This window comes from Onychostruthus taczanowskii, unplaced genomic scaffold (genome assembly GCF_017590055.1).
Source record: "Onychostruthus taczanowskii isolate IOZ18803 unplaced genomic scaffold, ASM1759005v1 scaffold39, whole genome shotgun sequence".
NCBI classification, from domain to species: Eukaryota; Metazoa; Chordata; class Aves; order Passeriformes; family Passeridae; genus Onychostruthus; species Onychostruthus taczanowskii.
The window spans coordinates 3,566,834-3,588,034 of record NW_024501348.1 but is presented as its reverse complement, the minus strand read 5'-3'; the positions used below and the strand labels follow the sequence as shown (position 1 = coordinate 3,588,034).

Below are 21,201 nucleotides of genomic sequence, written 5' to 3'. Positions count from 1 at the left end.
AAGTAATGTGAATAAAACCATACATATATAAATACATTATATATATATATATATATCTCACACCTTCTTGGTCTCCATGCTCAATCCTGGTGATCTTGTACTTTTATAATTTCAGTTTCTTACAGAAGTAAGGATCAAAAAAAAGCCCCCAGCCACTGTGGTTCAAGATGAGTTCAGGTGAAATGAACATGAATGAGGCCAATGTACTTGGACAGGTGCTTTGTGAGTGCTTTCTCAATGGAAGATGCTTGTCTGTCCATTGCTATGGAGGTTCTGCCTTCAAAATGTACTGGATCCACTTCAAACCATAAGGCAGTGGCCAGAATGTGCCTTCCTTTATCTTTCACTTGGTTTTACTTCTGTTTTTAATGTTTCAGCATAGTAAAGTTTTTATTATCCCAGCACCTCCCTGAGAAGCTTATTGTACTGCTGTATAAATTGACCTGGTTAATAACAGTTTCAGTATTAATTTTTTTAATGCATTGTTACATAGGTCCCTGAAACTGTCAACTTTCTTTGGTAATGGTGCTGCTAATCGAGAACCAAAACTAAGACCTCAAAAAGAGGGTATTTCCACAAGCACCTGTTCACTTTGTTTTTGCAGGTATTGTCTCCAGCACAGAACGAGCTTCATTCTTGCAGCTCTGGCAAATGAGCTGTGACACACTCTCACTGATGCTGCTGCTGCAAGTAATCAGCTAGAGGTTACTTTCCTGAATGAAATACATTTAAATGGCAGGGAAGGAGAAGGCTCTGGTTTATTTTGAATGCTTTTCCCCATTATATTTGAATACTGCAGTATGTAATGTGAACAGTTATATACAAAGATTTTTTCTCCATACAACACCACAAATCAAGAGAGAGTTTTAAAAAACCCAAATTGCTTTTCCTGACTTTGCCTTTTCCCCTGAAGAGCCCAGGAGGTTAGATCTGAATGCATCAAATGAACATATTGTTCTATTTATGCTGAATAAAAGTATAGATTTTTATGCTGGATAATATATCTCTGAGGCAAATGTCACCTGAATGTACTGAACATTTAGAGTCAGCCCTCTTTGTTTATGTTTTCATTCCCAGATCGGTGCTAAAGGAATAGTTATAAAACTGCTCATCAGAGGTTTCAACAAACATTTTTGTATAGTTGCAGAGCGATTAAGATGTAATAGCATGTTTGAAATATGTTTGAGGAATAAAGCACTTAATAACCTAGTGCTGTACTGTTACAGAACAGCTGTGGGTTTCTTCTCCTTACCAAAGAGGTGATAAATTAGGGTGTTTCTTTTTCTTAGGTTCAACTTCTTTTAAATTGACAAGAATAGGAAAGTAAATATGACAAAAATAGGTATAATCGCTCAAAATTCTTCATTCAGAATGCATGAACATAAATTGGGGGTGCATGAATATAAATTGGGGGCACAGGGGTGAATTTGAAAAAACAGAACATAAATTTACTCCGTAATCTGTTTGTAACAGGCTCAAATGATACCAGTTTAAAAAGTGCGGGAGCCTTTGAAGGAACTGAGGCAGCAATGGAAGCACTCGCTCGCTTGCTGGCTTGTGCACGCAGGCGTGTGTGGCTGCTTATTTGTCAGACAATTGTGCCAGCGCTGTAAGAGCTCTTGTTTGGCACAGCACCACTTGAGTGCACTGAGACTGGGCTGCTTGTTTCATCCCGGCATCTGGTGAGATTAAGTATTAGTGCTGCTGTTTAATGAACAGTGTGCGGATGTGCATGAGTATTTGGGGTTGTTTTTGTTTCCTCTGGTTTGTAGCCGACAAAGCTGTAGGGATGAACAAAGCCTTCCAGGCTGCCTACTACATAGATTAATTTACAGCTGCCAGTTTATATTAGTTGTTCTATTTATTCTGCTTCGGTGCCTTTTTGAGGAAAGGAGTATTTCTTAGTCAATTGTCTGGCAAAGAGAAAGGAATTCAAGAAATGTGAAGCAAACAAATTCGTGGTAATTAGACAAGCTTTTGGCAGATGAACTGTTTGCTCCCTTTTCTTATGATATTATGTTACACGGAAGGACTGAACTTTGAAAACAGAATTTAAGTTGATGTCTGAACTTTGTCTTTATTCTCCTGTTCTCTGCGTTGGCGATGCTGAGGCTTGATGAATGTCAGCTATAACCACGTCTCTTGTCTGCCTATTTAGCTGAGCCCTACGGGTGGTTTTGACAGGCAGAGGAGCTTATGTCTCTTGTCTCTGCAGCTTTTATGATGCTGTAGATTTATCAGGAACTTCTAATGCTCTTTTTTTTTTTGTTTCCCTGTAACTCTCCTTCTCTCTGTCTCTGTTTGCACTGAGTCCCGTTGCTGTGTGCTGACCGCCTGACGCAGCAGGACTGCTGGCTCTTTCTGCTGAAGGTGTCCAAAGCTGTGCACAGCCCTGCACGCCCCGAGAGGCAACTCTGTGCATTAGGTGGTTATTAGTGAGGGCACGAAAGAAATGGATGAGAGTTTATCCAAGAGCCTTATGCAAATGTCTGAATATTGATAAGGCAGACTGACTGATGTCTTGTCTGTTTTCTAAAATAATTGCTTTGGAGGACTCAAGTAGTTCAGAAGAGGATTAGCTGGTTTACTTAGAGCAGGATCAGGCACACTGGGGCATGTGCTCTTCTTCCCCACCCTCAGTGGAGCCAGTAATTTGTTGCCCAAATTACGAGGCATAAGATCAGTCTGGGCTAAATATAATCTAGAATGATCCTGCACAGAGGGTTCCTTCTGTTTCCCTCTGCTGGGTTGCAGGGAGGGGAATAATGCATTGTGGGCCTCTTTGGAAATGAAGTGGAAGCTTCATGAGACAGCCCAGGTGCTAAGAAGAGACCTTTCAGGAGCAGGAGCCACTGCTGTCAGGACCCCACAGCATCAAAGGAGCCCATTCTCCTCGAGGTGTCCCTGATGATCTGTCAGCTCTGAGGGAAGGCGAGGAAGTGAAGTCTCTGTAATTCACTCATAAACCTTGGCAGGTAGCAATTAGAGTATCTTGTGTACTAGGATGAAAGGGTCTAATGAGAGATCTCTCATGCAGAGATAGATACAGAGGTATGTGTACATATGTATTTTGTTTATTCCTCCTGGTTTGTTTTTTTTTTTTTCCTCCTGAGAAGGTGGCTTTGCTCAACTATTTTGCTCCATAGTAGGTGATTAGTAGCAGGCATGACACCGGTACTGTGATCTTTGCTTTCTTCTGTCCTGATTGGACTTTGGCTTTGGAGCTTGCAGGTGTCTGTGACGATGGTGCAGGTGTTTGCTGTGCAATGTGCAGCTTCATTTGAGAAATGCTTTCTACTCCTCTTTTGATCTTTATCCTTTTGAAGGTCTTTGACTTGATTTGGAAATACCCTTTAATGAATGTTGTTCTTTTAACTGTTTCATATCAGACATTTCAAGTATATGTGTGCTCCATTAATATGAATTTTATTTGTTGACTGTGTCAAAAGTTACTTGATATGCCCTATACGAAAACTTTGTTAGCTAATCATGTTGGTTTTAATATTGTGTAGCAAAGTGGAGCTGGTACTGGATTTCTTCAAGTATACTTTGACATACAGTGGGTACTTAGAGTTAAAAATAAAATTAAAAAACCCTTCCAAATGTGCCAAACCCCAAGACAATCAGTGAATTATCAGAAAGAAAAATGTTACATGTGGGGTTTTTCATTGTAACCAGTCTTTAATGTGGTTCAGAATAATTAATAAAGCTATTTTAAACCCACTATTTTTCATAATTTTAATTGAAGTATCATTCCCTCTAAAAACAGCTCTGCACAATATTAAGAAGTAGCAGTCATATTGTATAAAAAATGCACCAAACAATTCCCTGTTTTCTAATACTTTTCTTTGTCCTGAATAGACATTTGTGAAAATACAGTACTTTTTGGTTACAAAGTAGAACTGTCAATTTTTACTGTAAAGTTTATATTTTGTTGCAAGTGATTGTGTCTTTATTACCAGACATGCTAAGCTTTCACATTTTAAAAATTACATGTAAAATGAGTTCTTAAAATTAAATCACTTTCTCCCAATGCCTCACTTACATGCCAGTTAAATCTACTGCTCAAAAAACATTCTTAAGGATTCCTTTTGGACATAAAATCTCAGGGTATGTTGGGCTGTTTTCAGAAAGTGTGAAGCTGAGTGAAATGTTTTGGGTTTTTTGTTGCAGTTGTGGGAGGTTCTATTCCTGGGTTGAAATGGCAAAACATCAGCCCAGCCATGTGTCCATTTAGCTGCTGGTAGGGATTAGATGTTCAGAATTATTTGCTCTGCGGCAGGGGTGGGTTTACAAGTGTGCTGCTTTGCTTTGGTCACATCCAGTTCCTCTGCCATGGGCTGCAGCTGGTGACAGCCTGGGTAGCTGTTGGCTGGCACACTGCTCCCTCTTAATGAGATGAGAGCCCAGATATGGGATATTCTTATGTAATACTTTCAGGCAGTATTTTCCTTCTTGTTTTTGATACAAACAAGATGACCAATCAAATGGTTTTTACCTTAATTTGTGAAAAATATATGGACATTTAAGTTGCTTTGCTATTAAATGACTGGTTTTTGTTTATGGAGTCACTTTCAGAAATTCCGTACGATTCTCTTTTGTCAAGGAAATTTTATTTCTTTTTATTTTTTTTATCATATGCATCATTTTATGTTACAGCTGAATAAAGAATCAAATGTCATCATTACTACATGCCATACAGCAATGCTGAGTAGATGAGAGAGAATTAGAGTATATCTCAGTACCCGGCTATTTTATTCCATGTAGTTTGTGCTGCTTTGGTAGGCATCTAAAATCACCGCACTGGTTTTGATTGTGATCAGAAGTCAAAAAGTCTGACAAAACTGCAGAGATACTTGTTTTTTTTTTTTTTTCCTCTTTCATTCTGCAAAAACATTTATCTGGTTTTTTTTCTGTTATACCACCTAAGTCAACAGAGGCTTCATCCTTGTCTGTGTGTGAAAGGGAAATTGCCCTCCTGTGCAGATGAGCAGGGAACAGGAATCAGACAGTATCTCTGTTAAGCTTCTTTAAACATTTAGTAAGCGTTTTAGAGTAAAACCTTTGACAAATGTTGTGGCTGAAGACCTTCACATCAAATGATGGTGTGGGTTTCCTGGTTTTCTTTCATGTGTACAAATGACTTAACAAAAATAATGGCTGTTGACTGAATTATAGAAATATATATTCAGAGTGTACATAATTAATGAGACCTTGAAAATAATTGGTGTGTATAAAAACTCAAAAAACCCCACAAAAATACTTTAAATTACATATATTTTTTTTCCTTTGAACATTTTCTTTTCAACTCTTGACTTGCTTTTTTTTTTTCTTCTTTTCTTTCCTTCTGCTGTTTCTATTGAAGCTTACTCTTAAGAGCACAAATAAAGCAGAAGGGATATTTTTAGAGGTTTTTTTCCAGATATCCAGGTTGTAGCTATCCAGTTGTGTTAGCTGATTTTGAACCTTTTACCCTTTTTATTTGTGCCGCAGATAGGAAGCAGGCAGTGTGCTGAGCAGGAAGGCAGTCACCAGCACAGTGGGAGTGCCTTCTGACAGACCTGCCTTGCCTGTCCAGATGTATCTGTGCATCTGCTCAGAGCTGGATTCTTATGCAAAGGCTGGAAATGGTCAGTAGTGGCAGTACAGTGGGAACCACCACTGAGGCTGAATCCCATATTTGAGATTTCAATATCCAAAACTGAAATGGGACTAATCTAGTGCCCTCACAAACATACACAAAAAGTATGCTTTTTAGTTTAAATTAGGTGAGGAAAAGTAGTTCCTGTATTTGCTAATATATTTTAAACATGGTTGTTTGGAATGAATGTGAGGAAGTGAACAGGTCATTTTGCCAAGTCCTTCAAGTGTTAGTTGAAACATCAGGCTATTAAAATTTCGACATTTGACTCTTAAACCAACTTGTCTGCCTGGGACTCTTTTAGGGAATGGAAAGAGACATTTTTCCTCTGCAGGGATGTTTAGAATCTCCAAATTAAATGCCTAGTGTGGACTGCCTTCTGTTTCTTTCTCCATAAGCATGCTCTGCAGTCATTGAAGAGAATGGGTCTGGGCTACCTGTGGATGTGTATCCCCAGTTCCTTGTCTTTCCTGAGAGGTGGCGGTGAGGGAGAGAGGTGGGGCAGTGTGGCCGTCAGATTCTTCTAGAGGAAAAAATCTAACAGCCTCTTCATTTGTTTGAATTAATTCCTACACATGGTGGTCCTAAAACTCCCCATCTTTAGAGGAAGCTGAGTAAGTGGTATTTCATTATCTGTCCATTCTGTTATCTAAAGAGCTCTTCTGTTTTCATGTGGAGGGCACCTCATTCCCACGGTCATAGTGCTCCAGACCCCTTTGTTCATCTTTGCTTCTCTTTCTGCCCCCTTTGGATGGAGAGGCATAAATCTCTTTGAAACATCCAACTAAAATGTCAGGGTGCTTAACGAAACAGTGACCCAGCTACTTGTGCTCATCATGAAACTTTTAAACAGAGACCAAATAAACAGCCAGTAAGTTCATAAATATAAGGTTTGTTTTCCTGCATGAACCATAATGATTCTCTGGTGCCTTGCAGTCTGTCACAGTATCTGGTTTTAATGTGTGTGCCTTACAGTGTCTTTGCAGGTAGCTGAATTGTGCTTCCTTTGGTATCCCTAACTTTAAATTGAGTAAGTTCTATCAGGTTAAACTTCCCCTCTACTCTTTCTTCCCTTTCCTATTTGATTTTCTTCTGAAAAGCAGTAAAGAAACTAGCAAAAGAGAGGAAAGTCAGATATAATGGAGAAATGCCATAGTTCAGTTGAACCTATACTTGAATTAAGAGCTGTTCCTTTTACAATTCATATTTTCAAGTTGTACTGCAGGGTGGAAATTCCTATTTGCCTCAAAGAGTCTACATGGATTTTAATAACAAACATTATACCTAGCAGAAAAAATTCTTCAGCATGCTGTGTTATAGATCGAGATCCACAAACTGAATATTCCAAGATCCAAAAAAATAGCTTAGAGATTTAAAGATGTTTGTAAATATGAACAATAACAAGCCTTGTAGCTCTCTGGGTATCAGGAGTTGGAGTGAAATAATCCAAGTTAACAGCAAATTCCCTGTGATATATTAGGTCAAGGATCATACTTATTTTCTACTTAAGTGTTTGCACATATGAGGTTAGATATGGTGAAGGTGGCACCAGGAATGGCTTTGCTGCTTTAATGACACCAAAATGAATGGTGGTTAAAAGGTGCTGGGAATCCTGTAGCTTCAAATGGGAGCTAAGGGCTACAATGACAGTTCAGAAGACAGTCTAGAAATAATTTTTAGCTATTTCTCTAAGAAGATGGATGCCTTGACGTAGCAAAATATTTTCTCTAAAGGATGGCCAGGTTGTTGTTGCATTTGGAGTTTGCACAATCTAAGTAGAGGTGTGTGAAAATTAGAGGTGATGTCCCTTTGTGGTCAGAGGAAGGGGCAAGAAAATAGCTGGGGTGCTCCTGTGCCTGCATTACAGTTGTTTGCCTTTCTCCATCCACGGTAGGAGAAAATTGAACTAATCTATATCAAAGCTTTTTCAATATTTAAGTTATCCAGCAAAGTGTATCCAGCATGGTGACTATTGCAAAGCTTTGTGAGGGACTTGTGGGTTCTGTCCTTAACCTCCTGTTAAGAGACAGAAGTGGAGGGAATGACAAATGTATTGCCTGTAAATAGTGTAAAATAATGAGTGGGAGGAGCGGGGAGTTGCAGAGAATTGGCTGAAGTCTCCAGGGTTTTGTCTTTCCCTTCCCCCTTGCACCTGGGTGGATCAATAGAAAGGGAGAGCAGTTGTGTAATGGCTTTTTTGCCTGTCGCTGTGTGCTGTTAGTTTGACACATGCAATTTACTTGGAAAAGCTTAAGTAGCCTTAATAACAGAAAGTCCCAGCAGAGCTGACACTAATGGTCTCCCCCGTTGTCAGTCTCAACAGAGAGATTAAGAACTGAATGAACAAAGAGACCCAATTACTATCTCCCCCCTCTGGATGTTGCTGCATGAAAGCAGGTATGAGCTATGGCAGTGGCTCTTTGCACAGACTCTGCCATGCCCTGGTGTCACAGGGGCTTTTACTGGGCTCTCAGTTTACTGCCATTACTGAGGGCTGCTGCAACATCACCCCGTCCAGCTTTTTTTGCACTAATAGTGAAGTCCAGCCGTGCTCTGTTAATGCACATTATTGAACACTCTTCAGACACTTACCATCCAATACATTGTGCTAAACCCAGCCCAGCTAAGTCTAACATTTTTTCTACTGAGTTTTGTGCAGGAAAGTCATGTTTTCTTGGCCCAAGCTCTCAGGGAGGTAGCAGAGCACAGCTCTTCAGGGTGTGCAGCCACAGACAGACATGTCCCCACTGGACTGGACTTGCAGAAAGGTCTCAAAGAAAACAGAACATCGGTTTCTGCTTTCATCCAGAGCTTGGAGCGGCTTGGTTAATAACAAAATATGAGCACCGTCTGTGAATGGCTGCACACTACCCTTTATGAGTGCTGCTCCTCAAATATATTATAAAGCACAGTGCCAGCTCTCTTTTGCCTCCCTTCACTAGGACAGGTTTGTACAATCGATCAAATATTCAGTTAAAAAAAATTGCTGCTGTGTGTGCTATAATTTTGTGGCTGTTTTTTGGCTAATGTGTGGAAGGCTTTAATTGCAACTCATTTCTCAGTAAGACTGGCTTTTTTTCAGGAATTTTTCTCTTCTGTTTCTCTAGCTTGGCAGACCAAAGATTTCTCACCATTAGGAAATAAAACAAGTGTGTTTCAAGAAGATTCTAGGTGGGCTTTACCAACACAGGGTTTGATCAATGATGATGATGGATTGATTTTGAAAAATATATACCCCACCTTATTCGGTCTCAATATTGAGGAAAAACATCATCTTTCAGTGAATAGCTGATATTTGAAGATACTGTTCTGTTGACAAACTGTTAAACCAAATCTGTCTCCCCTGGATTTAGAAGATTAAGACCTAAATAATACTTACAGCATCAGTATCAACATTGTCTAGCCTGTCAGTCTTTGCTTTATAGCTCATTGTATTTTCCAACATCACTTAAAATACTTTGCCAGGTACACCAGGTGAATGGTGGAGCTCAGCATAATTATATTTCAAAGGCAGTGAAATAGATGCTTTGCATTTTATTAATTGAATGTAAGTATATGAACATTTGACTGATGGATATGAACATATTTCATTGGTGGTTCTAGAGGGGAACAATTGCTCTTGTACAGTATAATAACTAATATTTATGCTGCTAAAATACACTTAATATGCATGAAAAATAATGGGTTTGGCTAAACCACGTTTGTACAGCTTTGTGTGTGTTTTTTTGTGTGCATACAGCATAAAAAGGAACACTGCACATCAAATGAATGCAATATTTAATCTGAAGTGAAATGCTTAACACTCATAGCAGCAATTCAAAGATGAGGATAGCTTTATTAGTGTTTTAGAGTCACGCTTTCTTAAACTTGAATTCTCGTCTTACTGTGATAATTAAAATTTTGTTGTTGATCTCCAGCAATTAAATTGGCTCCCTTATATATCACAGTTACAGTGTTGGTTTTTTAAGTGATTTGTGCATACATCAAAAATTGCAGGGAGGGGGAAAAAGTGTTAATAATCTTCATTAACAAAGACTTGCATGACTGATGAAAATAGAGGAGTATATAAATTTTCTATTCCCACCAAAACAAAATTTGAAATACCTCCTCCATAATGGACTGGAGTGCACTTTGGGAAATACCTGTGTATTTCTAAAATCATATGCACTAAGCAAATACAACAGTTTATAAAGAAGTAGTAATTTATTATTAATATTTACTCTGCAGCCCCAGTGAGGTTTTTGACAGCATGGGCTTGTCCCTGGGAGATTCCCTTATTTCTCCCTCCAGTACTCTCTCAGTGTAGGAACTCAGCAATTGTTTTGAAGAGAGTACAGGTGAAAGAAGCTTTTTCATTGCTTGTACTCTCTTCTCCTTTCTTAGAAGCCTTTCATTCTTCAGCAAAGGCAGAAGTTCTTTGCCTGCCCTCCTTTACTAACCCTTCCACTTGCCCTGATGATCATGATGATCATGTACAATCTCAGACCATTTCATTGCTTTTTCATCTCTTCTCTTAGTATCCACCCTCACATCTCATTCTGGTTTTGCAAGCAGCATCTGAACCTCTTTCGTCATGAAAAAAGACCAGACCATCACTAGTTACATTTGCGCTTCTAGACACCTTCTGCAATTCTCTTCTCCCCCTTATTGCTCAATGTGCTGTCAGTAGTTGGTGGTGGTACAGAGACTTTTCCAGTGCAGCTTTGTGCATTTCATTCTGGGCAGTGCCTTTCCTGACCTCTTCCTCCTCAGAGGTTACAATGTGCGCTTCCGCCTCAGCCTCACATCAGCTGTCATCTCTCTGCAGTCCCTGATGTTCTTGAAATCCTGCCCATGCTTTTGTTCTCTGATCTCATACAAGATGTTGGGTAGCATGCCTGGGCTCTTAAACTGCTCACAGCATTGCTGCTGGATCCCTCCTACTCTGTCTGCCACTCTGTCCAATTGCTGCTGCTTGATTTTCCTCATAAATAAAGAACAGGGATCTATTTAACCTTTTGGATCCTTTTCTTTGAACTGAGTTTCAGATTGTGAGTAGTCTTTAACAAGTAATGTGTAAATTAGCAGCATGTTACATTAATTTCATGCTGTAGATACTATTTGCCACATAGACTATTTGTATTGATGTGGAGTTACTTCTGTTAGCGCTTTTCAAAGAGTATAGATAAGAGATAAGATACCTAGGTGAAATCACACTAGCTGTGTTCCCAATGAACCTGCTGAGATGAATGGAATGACACAGCTAATCAAATTATCTTGAATTAGACTCAATTATGTTTGTGCATGAATGTTTCTGGTTTGTTTTTTTTTTGTTTTGTTTTTTAAGAACTTTCTATTTTTCCAGTTTGTACATGAAATTATAAGAGCACATAACCTACGGAACTTGTACCACCTCTGAAATATTTTAGGAACCTGCTTTCAGAGTACACTATTTATTCCTAAACAGAAGTAGCATATAAGTTCAATGTAGCATATAAGTTCATCCAAGCTGTAAGAAGGGATGAGCTCTGGAGATGTCTGTCCAAGTTCCATTTCTTGATTCTCACTTTAGGCTATGTCTTTTTGCACATCATCTTGAACGTGACTGTTGATAGTCTGCCTGTATTTTAAATACAGCTTATTTATTTGGTTCTTTATATTTCAATTGGTATTTCCAATTAAAATGAAACAGCAAGGTGTATTCACAAGACAGTGACATTGTCATTGACAATATAGTCAGCAAAACAGTACCAAAAGGTCAAGTCACAGACATAACTGCTTCTTAGTTTTCCAATGCCTTTATGTTTTTGTACTTAAACACATCTGCTGATCTGAATGTATTAGGAAAAAGTATAGCAAAAGCAGCTAAATTATATGGTAATTTTAATTAGTAGGAAAGAGGGATGGTAAGGTCTTCCAACAGCATTTTCTAATTAAAGTCACTGAACTGGCATTTCAGCAATGATTTCTGCTTCAGAGATCAAGAGAGATTATTTATCCTTAGCAGTTTTCAGCTCTCAAAAGTTCATGCAGGCCAAGTGACTTCCATCATTCATGAACACTCTTGTGAACTTGTCCCTTTCCTGATTTTATTGATTTGTCACGTGATTTCTGGGAAGAAATTAAAGTCTCTGTTATATTTTCCTCATCCTTACAAAGCAGTGAGAGCTGCACAATTTTATTTTCAGAGGTCAGTTAGTGGGAACCAAACTGGAGGGCTGTGGTTGGAACTTGTTTATAGTGGGAAGTGGGTGTATAAACGTCAGGAGGAAACGCCTGGGTTTGCCCAGGTGTATGTAGGCAGCTGAGTGCTGCAGAAAACATTGGTATTAAATGTCTGTGTTTCTCAGTCTGCTGTGATGCTCCATTTATGATGTGTTTCTCCTCACCCAGGAGCAGTGCACAGACTTGCTGTTGTTGTCAACACTGGAAAGACTGAAGCTGGCATCCCCATAGTCCTTCTCCAGAGGTTGCCTTGCAAGACACAGCTATAAAATGTTCATCAGAAAAAACTGAACTGTAGATCCTTAAGAGTGAGTAAAAACCAAATGCAGCATTTCAGAATTTTTGTCTAAAATGTACAAAAATAATGCCATGGATTTTGCATTTTAAAAATGCATTCCAGTTCCTGGGTAACTACGGATTGTGAAGAGCTTGGACTGAACCTGTGGCGTGGGATATGGTATTTGTTACACTGCTGTGTTCATTGGGGGGGTGTAGTTCCTTGCCTCCTTTGCTGTCCTTGTACACCTCTGTTGAGCTGCGTTTTTGAGAACCAGTGGCTTGAGGAGTGTCAAACATGCCATTGGAATGGGATTTTCCTGAGCAGGAGGCTAGCTTAGCTAGCTTGACTTCTTCAAGATAAAGTCACAGACTGTCCCCCTAGGAAGCCCATCCTCTGCACAACAAGGGGCTTTCCATGCACTAAAGTGTTCCATTGTTTCTGGAAAACAAGGCACTCTCAGTGCTGGAGGACTAGCTAATCTTGTGGGATCACTGACTGGCGCTTAGAAAATCAGACCCAAGAGTGTGATGCGATTTCTGAAGGCCTTGCTGAAGATAAGTCATTACTCAGATTTGCTGATACTTTCTGCACCGCTTCATTTTTGCATTTCCTTTCCAATCTGAGTGTTTTCCCACGGTAAGTTAGAGTGTTTGCTGCAGATGGTTACTCCAGCTCTTAGGTCCCACTGTCCTCAGCTTCCATGATGGACACCTCTGATTGAAGAGGTGAGTGAGTTATTTGAGAACTATTAACTGTCAGTGTCCAAGGAGAGTCTTTTCCCCTCATAAAGAATCCATCATTTTCATGCTATCACCAGTGCACCTTCTGGTCTCACCAGAGATTTTTCCATTGAGATAATCCCTGCACAGCTATCTACTGTCACCCTTGCAAGCCCACATGAAAGCACAATCAGCCATGCCATCAGCATGAAGACATCTTCAATAGCACAATACAGTAAAGCAACAAAAAATGTGATCTGGTGTGATGCATACAACCCATAGAATGTGTGCAAAGCACCTTATTTTTTTAGTTTTATTTGTAAAGTTATTTTCTTCCAGACTTGTTTTTCTCAAATATTTGACTTATTTAGGTGTTTTGTATTGTGGGATGCTGCTAATCAAAGTAATTGCTTTATTCCTGAGGGGACTGCAGCATGTTGTAAAATGGGATGTAACAATCCTTTAATACAATATAAAAGGGTTTCCAGGTAGATACATTCTCTGTTGCTGCCTGTAATGTTTGTGGGTTTTGGTTCTGCAAGTTATTACTGCTTCTGCCCTTCCTGCTTGTGTAACTACAGAGAAATGAGTGTTAAAACAGGACCATTGGGCTTGTCAATTGTGTTCTTATGGTGACTCCAGCTTATGAAAAATAGAAACAGCATTTAACCCTCAAATCACTAATTTGAGGACAGAAAGGACCTCTAAGCAGTGTGGGAAGGTGGAATAGGGAGGAAATGCAGGAACTTCAAAAGGAGAGGAAATCCACGGGGATTTAGCTCCACTAGATCCAAAATCAAGAGGAATAAACTATGCTAAGAGTTAAATGCCAAGCACTACACTGTAAGAATGGATCTTTGATTCCTACAAGGCAGAGAATTACTGTTTAAGCTGCAGAAATAAGTCTGAGAATTTGGAGTGTGCTGGGAAGTGAATTTGATCTGTCTGTTGCAGTTGCAAGGAAAGACAAAGCCCAGCTCCAGGGCTCTGAGATGCAGAACTTCATCTGTAGGGGAGATCAGAAGGAATTATTAACTGTGTGGTTATCATGACCTGAAGGGTTAACTGGCCTAGAGGAATAAGAAGATTTTGACTATGGAAGGTTTCAGAGATTCTGTAATACAGAAGTGGTCCCAGGAGAAGGCCAGTAAAGCAACAGGCAGAGTCTCACATCAATGGAGAGCCTTGTCACAAAGCTGGTAGTCAGCTAATGAGGGTCCCTAATGAGGGTCGAAGAGTTTGTCTAAAAGGTCTTGTGGAAAGTTTGTGTGGGGAGCTCAACCTGTGTAGGAAAACCACAAGCAGTGCAGGAAATAACCAGAGGACAAAGCTCCAGTTTGGGTAGGAAGTAAGTCCTTTCTATTGCACAGAGACATTAGAGGTGTACAGCACACCTCAGCAGCCAAGAGGTGCTGTTAATTTCTATTTTTCATCTGAAAGAACCAGTAGATGATGATGATAATTTCTCACATCTCAGACCACTGTTTCCTGTTCTTGCAGTTGGAGCAGCCAATGCCAGTTGTTGAACCTTATTTTCTCAGGATGTTTTCCCCTTTTTCCACCTTTCCCACTTCTTTCACCTTTTCAGACGGTAAGTTCCTTGGTTTTCTACTTCTTGATGGTATCTTAGGATGGCTGTGGTTTCTGGACACCCAGCTGCCCTTCAAAGATGCTGACTGCTCTTCTCAAGGATGCTCCTGGCTCCCAGGCTCACAGTCCAGCAGGCATCTCCTCTCTCAGCACACGTATTCTGCTCAGTATTTCTCTCCTTGCAACCAGGTTGCACTTTAGGGCTGCTCACATCAAGAGCCCTCTGAAAATATTCTGAGTAGCTTTGAGTACCAAGCCTCAAAAGAACTATGCCAGGGGATGAATGAGCAGAGATCTGGAGTAAGTTATCTAGAGGGGAGTGGCAAAAAACCACAAGTGTTTTATCTAGACAAAAAAGCAGTAAAGTAAATGAAATAAGGGATGAGGACAGGGATCCTCTAGAGTGATTTTTCCATACTTCATTATGTTTGTCAATACAGGAGATATATATTAGGTATCATTTTGATAAACCAGCTTATTTTGTGGGGAAGAGAGTATTTTAATACTGTGTCTGGGGTACAGTACTGGCAGTGTTGAAATCTCTGTTCATTGCCCCAGTTTCTGTGCCTTTACATGCCTTCACACGGTAATCCAGTCAATTTGCTGAGACTGCTGACAAATGCATCCTTTGACATGTGTTGGAATAATTTATGAACATCTTTGCCCTAGAGTTGGAGTAGATACTTTCTGTGGATGTCATGTAGGATCCTGCACAGCCAGGAACCACCAGTTTTGGTAGCTGACTTGACCTGGCTACCAAAGCCAGGAATTGAGCCCATGGTCTCAAGAGGAAAAGTTTTGTCACTTTCAGCTGCTGCTGTGTAATCCAAAACACTGGGCACCACAGGAGGTGTGCAGCATGGAGGCTTTGTGCACTGCATCAGTCTTTGCTGTCTTTGCCCTAAACTCATGGATAGGATAGGATAGGATAGGGTAGGATAAAGTCCCTGAACTTACACTTTTCTGTCTTTATTAGGATCTCCTCAGAGATGATTTAATGTTGTTCCCCAGTTCTTTCAGGCCTCTTGCAAAGTCTGCTGAGGTCAGAGAGAGTGCTTTGGCAGACTCAGCAGGTTTGGGATCTCTCCTAAAGTGATTCCCTGTGTGAATCAAATGCAGCTAATTTGGCTCATCAATAGTGTTTTATTCTTGTGAGTTAGAGCCAGTTTCTCAATAGCAGCACTGGGAGATCAGTGCATGGGTTTAGGAAGTGAGAATTACTGGCCTAGCCGTGCTGACTGGTGGTGTGATTCTACGCAAAATATGTGACCTCCATGCCTGTTTCTCTGCTGTGTTCAGTTTCTCTCACTTGCTCATTTTCCAGGGTGTGCCAAATCCCTGGGTATTTGTGCTTCCTCTTGCTGTTGCAGTACCCTGTGGTGGGAGGCAAATGGAAAAATTGTGATCTCTTGATGATAATGGTGTGCGCCATAACCGGGGCACACACCTCTCTGGGGGTTGCAGTGAACATACTCAGCACTTCCATCCATGCTTGAATACACCTTTCTCCCACCCTGGCCTCTCCATCCTTAAGATTTCATCCACTGACTTTCAGCTTGAGCCTTGTTAAGCTTTTAATTGATGCACTGCCTGCCAGACTTTTGCTCTCATGCCAGAAACCCAGCAAAACTGAGAAATATTGTGCCAATATCCAAACATCTCATGTACTCACGTTGTCTCCATGATTCAGTGCTGAGCTGGGTGGCACTGGGTTCACCTACCTCACCCCACCTCCCAGTGCTCTCCCAAGATATCAGCTGTGAGGGTACAGGAGGAGCTGCGTCATCGCTCCATGCTCCTAAGTCATGTTTTTCTTGAAGAGGAAGAACATCTCCAGTGCTCTTTTGCCAGCTGAAAAATATTTTGAGGCTGGTAAATGTGTTCTTTTCTTTGCTGTGTCAGCCAGAGCATTTCCTGATCACTGCCTGGCTGCACATCTTTAATAGTGTGTATGAAAGATAGGATCTAGCTCAAATAGGAGTTTGTGCCTTGGTGCTGGTTGGCATTAGATTATTTTAGTGGTGTTTTCTGGCCTTGAAAAAAAAAAAACTGTAAGTATAGGAATTAGTTTTTTCTTGAAGTTTTCTGGAGTGTCTTTTGCAGTATTATATGCTGTTATATGCTGTCTGGGAGGGTGTGGGGCTGCTTGTGCCAGCAGGGAAGAGGGTTCAGGTCATGCATGGGCAGGAGGAGACTTCTGCACCAACACTCTGACATGGCAGCAGCAGAGTCCCCAAACTGAATGACAGATACTGTCCATGCTAAAGACAATCTGAACCCTTGCAGCAGAGGACATGCTTTGGTATCAGAAAAGGAAAAAACAGCAGAGAAGGAGAGGGAGTTGGTTGTGGAAAGGGTTATGGTACATTCTGCTCACAATAAGGTCCTGCACAGAAGGTGACAGTGAGGGACAGTTCTCCCATCCAGAAGCCCCACTGTGTGTGACAGTAACATAAAACCCCACTCTCCCATGAGCGCAGCCGTGTGTCTGCTTCGTTCCCAAGGTTAGGCTCTGGCACTTCTGTTAAACAGCACTCAGCTGGAAAGATCTCCTAACTGGTTTTATGCAAATGGGAGCAGATATGTCATGCATGTGTGTTTGCACACTGGCACTGTCACCTATCAAACAACAGATATTGTTTTGTCATGTAAATAGTGCCCAACTGACTGGGCTTTCTGGGAGTTGAGCTTGCTTGTACTGAGTGGTTTTGACGTGTGTGTACGCAGGTGTTGAAAGCGTGGGGAGTAACAAAGCTGTGGAATTTCAATAAGATAAGTCAAATAACCCCCCCAAATCTTGTTATATGGAAAGTGGTAAGTATATAACTTGTGTGTTGCATAAGGGATGTCAGGCCTACATGGCAGAGAGGTAAGTAAGAGGGGAAGAAAAACAATTGTTTTCGTACAAGATTAGCTATGTTCAAGCAATGACTTGAAACTGCCTCTGATCTTCGTCGCTGGTCTCCATGTGTCCGTGCCTCTCTGCAAGAGCAGTCTGCCTGGCAGGTGCAGCTCTGGAGGTTGGTTTTGATGGTACCAAGGCGTTGCCTGAGAGCTGCCAGGCAGCTGAGGATTTACACTGAGTGCAGCCAGCAGTGGAGGCCAGGCAACAGAGATGGACTGGACAAAGCACTTGGGGAAGCTGTCGCTGTCTCCCCGTTTCGGTGCGGCTGCAGGCGGCCACCTGCAGCGGAGCAGTGACATCAATCAGTCTGCTCTGGTTGTGGTGGGAAGCCTGATGAGCAACTGTCATGCAGATGCTCCCTGGGAGGCTGCTAAATAGTCATTGTTGAAGTAATTACTAGCAACAAGTGGGGAAAAAAAAAGCAGCTCAGAAAATGTTTTCAGATGACCCAGACAGTGGTGATATTTAGGGTGATGAATATGCAACTATCCATATGAAAACTGAATGATTGTACTTGCCACAATAAAATATGTCATGAAAACAGTAAAATCCTTCCCCCCCAACCCCTGACTCAAAGTCTGTGTAGATGTCCAGTTCAAAATGTTGTTTAGGATAAAACCGAACTCCAAAAATAGTACTGATGGTGTTGTGAAGGAAAGAAGAAAAGTGTGAATCAAAAGCACATTGTTCTCAGCCTGGTGGGGGGCTTTAGTGTTTTCCAGATGAAGTTTCTGCTGGCTTCCACAATTACACCTTTGACTGATTTTTAACTGTCTTTTGGGGCAGGAAGGGGTGAGAGGCAGTGTCCTCCCTTTAGCAAAATATATATTTTTCCTGAGTAGTTTATACTGGATCCATGATGAAACTAAAGCAAAATCACTGAAAGGGAAGCAGTGCTGCATGTCTTGGACAAACCCTTTTAAAGTCAGCTGAAAGAAATGGCAGATATATCAGCCTCCTGCAGTAAATGATAAATGAGTTCCAGGAAACCCACTCTTTCTAATGCAATAATCCACTCTGCTGAATAATGCTGTTATTCTAAAGTGAATACGATCTTAGTGTTTACGTCATATTTTATGTATGACAAACTGCTTTGCAAAGAGGCTGGATGAGAAAAAAAGCATTTCATAGATTTTATACTGTTATGTACTAATAAAAAAAGAAACCCATTTTGCTGTGGGATTCAAACAAAGGAGAGATGAGCAGTATTTAGATGTAGGAAATTTTCTTAGAAAGACTATTATTATGAATTAGTAGCTTTTATCTACTCTCCCATAACAAAATGGTCTAGCTCCATATCTTAATATTTGGATATTTCAAATAATTTAGACTAATTTTATTCCATTGTTTATGTTGAATAAAATAAAGCTACAAGATGCTGAGGGTTTTTTTTGGACTACAGGCTCCCCAGGGTAGTGGTCACAGCCCCAAGCCTGTCAGAGTTCAAGAAGCATTTGGACAACACTCTCAGGCACATGGTGGGAATTTTGGGGCCATCTTGTGCGGAGCCAGGAGTTGGACTCAGTGATCTTTGTGGATCCCTTCCAACTCAGGAAATTCTGTTATTCTATGATTCTGTGATTCTATTCAGCATAATTTCTGGTGATAAAGTGAAAAAGAGAATTTGGGATCCCTTGCAGAAAACTGCGGTCCCCTTCTTTTTTTCCCCCTTTCATCTTGTACCTCAGCACACACAGAAACTTTCTGTTAGCTATGTAAGCATTCTTTTATTCAAATACTAATTTAACTTAGTGATTGCATTGAGAATGACCTGTGCTCTGGCATTTCATCTTTTCCATTTAGCACAGGGAACTTCTTAAAATTGATTAGCTCATAGCTCCTAAATCTTTCATAGTTTTGGCATTTTTCTCTTCCCTCAGCGAGGGAGCTGCTGGTTTTAACCCATTCCATGAATTTAGGGGAGTCTGTCACCTAGCATTTCAATGTCTGTGATGTTTAATGTTTCCTGGACTGTACTTTGGCTTTTGAAAATCATCATTCCTGTGCTTTTTTTGTTACTGACGTGTAGGTGCTACGGCCGCTGAAGCAGCCTGGCAGCAGTTTGGAGGGGAGGGAGCTGGGGAGGGGAAAGGTGCAGAGAGTGTTTTTGCCAGCTCTGCCAGTTGCACGGGAGAGAGGACAGAGCTGGGAGCTTTACAACCCTGCCACCGAGCAGCCAGCTGCTCACCCACAGGCTGCTGTGCCACCCCAGACAGACAGACAGACAGACATCTCCTCAGTGTCCGTGGGGCAGTGTGGCTCAGTGAGCTGAGAGCACAATCTGTGGGGATGCAGCTGGACCTCAGCGCCTGGGGACGGTGCCTCGCAGCTGCCGATTGGGAACACTAATCCACAGTCAGCCTGTCCTTTTCCACTCTCCACTGATGGGGTGAGCACGTTATTCTCGGAAAGGATTGACCCACAACAAAGCAGCTGAACCTGTGGGCATCACATCTGGCTAGTTTCCTTGGAGAGGCTTGGGAAGTAGGTGTTGCTTTCCCAGCCCGCCCCAGGTAAGTAATCTGATTTTAAACAAAGAAGCAGAGACATGGCTGTTTTTCATTTAAAAATATGTTAAAGCAAAATAATTTTTTCTGTTGTTGTTTTGAAGGCATAAGGTTTGAATATTCTCGTGCTCTGTGCCTCCCTTGAGCTTCTGGATCTTGGGGGTGATAATGAGGGATTTAATTCTGGGCAGCAGGTGCTGGCAGCAGGGATGTGATGCAGTGCCTGTAATCGTGTTGTCGGGTTCATTTTGCACCATCTGGGTGTGAAAGGAGCAGTCAAGCCTTTAATTGCAGTCCTTGGGCATCTGGTACCTTCCTCCTGCTGCTGGAGGTGCAGACGTGGTCAAGGGAAGACTCTGTGTGTTTCTGAGGCACATAGAGAGTTAAAGCTGGGGGCAGCGATGCCACTGCCAGTGTAGCTACTGTGCTGGGGATGGGTCCCTTCTTTAATTGCAGTCCTTAGGCATCTGGTACCTTCCTCCTGCTGCTGGAGGTGCAGATGTGGTCAAGGGAAGACTCTGTGTTTCTGAGGCACATAAAGAGTTAAAGCTGGGGGCAGCAATGCCTCTGCCAGTGTAGCCACTGTGCTGGGGATGGGTCCCTGGGGAGGAGAATGAGAAGGCTGTTCCCACTTCCACTGTTCACCCATCACCTTTTTCTACCAGCTCAGGAGAAAAGGAAAGTTGGTCTTTCAGTTGTCTGGGCTTCCTGTTCTAAATGGACGTGCTTTTCTGAATTTCACATAGTCCCAGTTGAGGAGATGTAAAGCAGATGTGGTCACAGGGAATGTGACCTTTTGTTTGAGCAGGGGCCAGGCTTGTGCTGTGACTACCCTCTGGGAATAGAACCAACACCTGCTGGAGACCTGGGCAAAGTGGGAGATACCCCTAAAAGACCAATAGCTGTATCAGCTCCTTGCTATGTTTTTGTGTATGATCCAAGTGGTGGAAAAGACAAGAACACAAACTCCATGACAGCAGTGGTCACAGTCCATCACTCCAGTGTGGCAGGGCATGGCAGGAGGAGGCTCATGATCTCAGTGTGCTGCAATGGTGGGAAAACAGTGTGAGAAAGGGAGAACTATTCAATTAAGGAGTATGATTTCCAGCATTTACCTTGTGTAGTTTATCCAGACTTTTCCAGCCCTGCATTGTTGAGGTATAGTGTCTGTCTAGTGGTGTGCTAAGATGTGATGAGCATCTATGGTTTCTGCAAACTTGCTCAGAAATGTCAGTGTATGTCTCCATTGAGAAAATGTCTCCATTGAGACTGAGATTTTTGTAGTGAATATGCAAATCTGTCAGTGACAATGATGTCACTGCATTGTTTTGTTTTTGTTGGTTTTTTTTTTTAAT

General features: G+C 41.4%; 1 protein-coding gene across 6 annotated transcripts in view; it reads left to right on the top strand.

The window, feature by feature from the left end:
* ANKRD6 (ankyrin repeat domain 6) overlaps nucleotides 1–21,201 on the top strand; it is an 86,821-nt gene that overhangs the window by 28,969 nt on the left and 36,651 nt on the right. For 3 of the 6 annotated variants that reach the window (XM_041412361.1, XM_041412356.1, XM_041412352.1), the window contains exon 3: nucleotides 12,014–12,153. The exons of 1 other annotated variant lie outside the window; for it this stretch is intronic. The gene's annotated coding sequence lies outside the window, so the exon portion shown is untranslated. Of the gene's footprint in view, nucleotides 1–12,013; nucleotides 12,154–19,747; nucleotides 19,853–21,201 lie in introns of those variants that run through there. 2 more of the 6 variants (XM_041412353.1, XM_041412355.1) reach the window with 2 other exon arrangements.